The sequence below is a fragment of the Haematobia irritans genome, chromosome 2 (assembly GCF_050003625.1).
Source record: "Haematobia irritans isolate KBUSLIRL chromosome 2, ASM5000362v1, whole genome shotgun sequence".
Lineage (NCBI taxonomy): Eukaryota > Metazoa > Arthropoda > Insecta > Diptera > Muscidae > Haematobia > Haematobia irritans.
Genome location: NC_134398.1, coordinates 16,089,155 through 16,092,274, shown reverse-complemented (window position 1 = coordinate 16,092,274; position 3,120 = coordinate 16,089,155).

The window sequence follows — 3,120 nt, the reverse complement described above, 5'->3', positions numbered from 1 at the left end:
ATTTGGGAAAATTGGGCTATACATATATATGGGAGCTATATCTAAATCTGAACCGATTTCGATGAAATTTTTGCACATATTGTAAGTGCTATGGAAGAATATAGTAAGCCAGCTTTGATTACTATAGGTTTATAAATAAGGGTTTTATAGACAAATTTAGAAAAATCGGACGGTACATATTTATGCCAGCTATAGCTAAATCTCAAGCGATTTCGATGTTTTTTTGTACATATTGTTAGAACTATAGAGGATTATAGGAAGCTAACTTTGAGTAATAACCGTTGATAAATAAGGGTTTTATGGCCAAATTTGGGAAAATCTGGCAATACATATATATGAGAGCTATATCTAAATCTGAACCGATTTGAAGGAAATTTTGCCGACTTGAAGGGTGATGAAAAGATTATTTTGTGTCGAATTTGATGACGATCCGTTTGTAAAAAAGCGCAACGTGACTATATTTGTCGAAATCGGGCGATACATATATATGGGAGCTATATCTAAATTTGATCCGATTTCTTCCAAATTCAATAGCGTCCTTGTGACCACAAAACACTCTGTACCAAATTTCATCAAAATCGGTTAATAATTGCGACCGGAAGCCTGTAAACAACCAATACATGGGCAGACGGACGGAAGGACGGACATCAAGCGCTATATCGACTCAGGAGGTGATTCTGGGTCGATCGGTATATATTTTATGGGGTCTAAAATCAATATTTCTGGTAGGCAAATTTTTTGCAGATCAAAGTTTTTATACCCTGACCACTATGTGGTTTAGGGTATAAATAAATAAACTAACCACACAAATTCGATCAAAAACGTCTATTTTTTTGTAGGTTTGGTAGGTTTGTGGTAAAATTTTCTTAAAAATTTTATATGTGATAAGAACGTAGCATCTAATAGGGGCTAGAGATGTCCGAACGATAGCACGGATCTGGTCTCTATAGGCAGCTGTTTCTTATCACCTCTGTTTGGTAGTGGTCTTCCTCCCAAGTAGGAATATACCGCCTTCCTATTCCCTGCCGCGTACATGGTCTCCAATACCTGGAGATGCCAGAAGGTAGCCGTGATAGATCCGATCTAGTCTCTCTAGGCAGCTGTCTCTCGTTGTCTCTGATAGGTGGTGGTGTTCCTCCCAGTTGTCTCTCGTCGTCTCTGATAGGTGGTGGTGTTCCCCCAACACAATGCTCCACAGGTGGAAAGACACTGTCTTCTTATTCGCTGCATTGTGCATGGGCTTTTATGTCAAAGCGATAGCACGGATCTGGTCTTTCTCCTAGGTAGGAAAATACTGCCTTCCTAATCGCTGCCATGTATTTGGCCTCCAATGCCTCGAGATCTCAGAACGTAGCTGAGACAGCACCGCTCTAGTCTCTGTAGGAAGCTTTCTTTCGTCGTCACCATTGATAGGTGCTGGATCTTCCTCCCTGTACAAGGCTGCAATGGTATGGGAGAGATTGCCTTCCTAATCGCTGCCATGTACAATGCCTCCAAAGCCGCTCTTATTCCTTCATCACTGTCATCGCCGTTCAGGTGATAAATTAATTGCAAGTCCCTTCTAAAATTGATCTCCTTGATGTGACCTGTTTTGGGTGGTTTGTCTTCTGCACTTTATCATGTTCTGGAGGGTAAAGACGTCGCAGTGCTGCCTAACCAAGAACATATTCAGAGCTTGATATCAGTGACAATCCGCAGCCCAAAATTTTATATTATCTAGAGGTTACTCCACTGGGACTTGTTTCTAATGGGAACGACCTATCGACCCATAGGTCTTTTAAATCGTTTGCGTATCTTTCCCTCCATCTATCAACCAATGCCTGCAAAATCTTGTGGAAGTTGAAAGGTTCGGGTGGTTTGTCAAACTGAATTTTATCAAGTGCTGGTGAGTATGGAGTTTGCCGCATTGATTCATCAAAAACATTTTGGACTCACGTTTAAGTGCTGTTCCGGGTCTAGAGTGACATTCAGCGCCGATCCGCAGCGCAAACTTCTTTACTTTCTGGATGTTCCTCCAATGGGTCTCGCTTATGATGGGGACCCATAGGTGTTTTGAACTGCTATCAACCAATTTGGATGGTTTACCACCGCATAGGTCTTTTAAATCGTCTGCGTATCTTTCCCTCCATCTATCAATGCCTGCAAAATCTTGTGGAAGTTGATAGGTTCGGGTGGTTTGCCAAACTGAATTTTATCAGGTGCTGGTGAGTATGGAGTTTGCCGCATTGATTCATCAAAAGACCCGGAACAGCACTTAAGCGTGAGTCTTAAGTGCTGTTCCGGGTCTAGAGTGACATTCAGCGCCGATCCGCAGCGCAAACTTCTTTACTTTCTGCATGTTCCTCCAATGGGTCTCGCTTATGATGGGGACTTATAGGTGTTGGTTGATAGCACCATTCCCCAAGTGCTATCAACCAATTTGGATGGTTTGCCCCCCTGCATTTTATCAGGTGTTGGTAAGTGAAGAGCTCGCAGTGCCGCCTCACCGAGAGCATTTTGGATTCATGGTTAATATGCTGTTTCGGTGTCTTAGAGTGGCACCCAATGGTTATGCATAGCACAATGTTCCTCACCTTCTGGAGGTGCCTTCAATGGGATTCGCTTGTACTGGTGACGACCAATCGACTCATAGGTCTTTTGAATCGTTCCTATACTAGTCCCTCAAAGTTGTATCAACCAACACCTTCAGTATCTTGTTTCTACTTTCTCTCCAACATCTTTGGCATGACCAAGGTTTAGTACGCGGAGTGCCCTACTAGATGTTGCATGATTCGGGTGGTGTTTGGTTTTATTAAGGATTAAGTATTTGAGTAACATCCAGTGGAAATTATTCTTCATCGTCTGCATGTTTTCTATTAGGAATTCGCTTATTCTGAATACGACCAATCGGCTGATAGATCTTTTAAATCGTATCTTTATCTTTCGCGCTAAGTGCTATCAGTCCATACCTTCAGGATCTGGATCTACTCTCTCTCCAAAACATATTTTTGATGACCAAGGTCTAGTAAGGGAATTGCCTTCCTGGAAGTTGTATTGTTCGGATGGTTAGCCCTGTCTGCATTTGATCTAGTGTTGGTGAGTGAAGAGGTCACAGTGTTGCATTACCGAGAGCATTTTGGA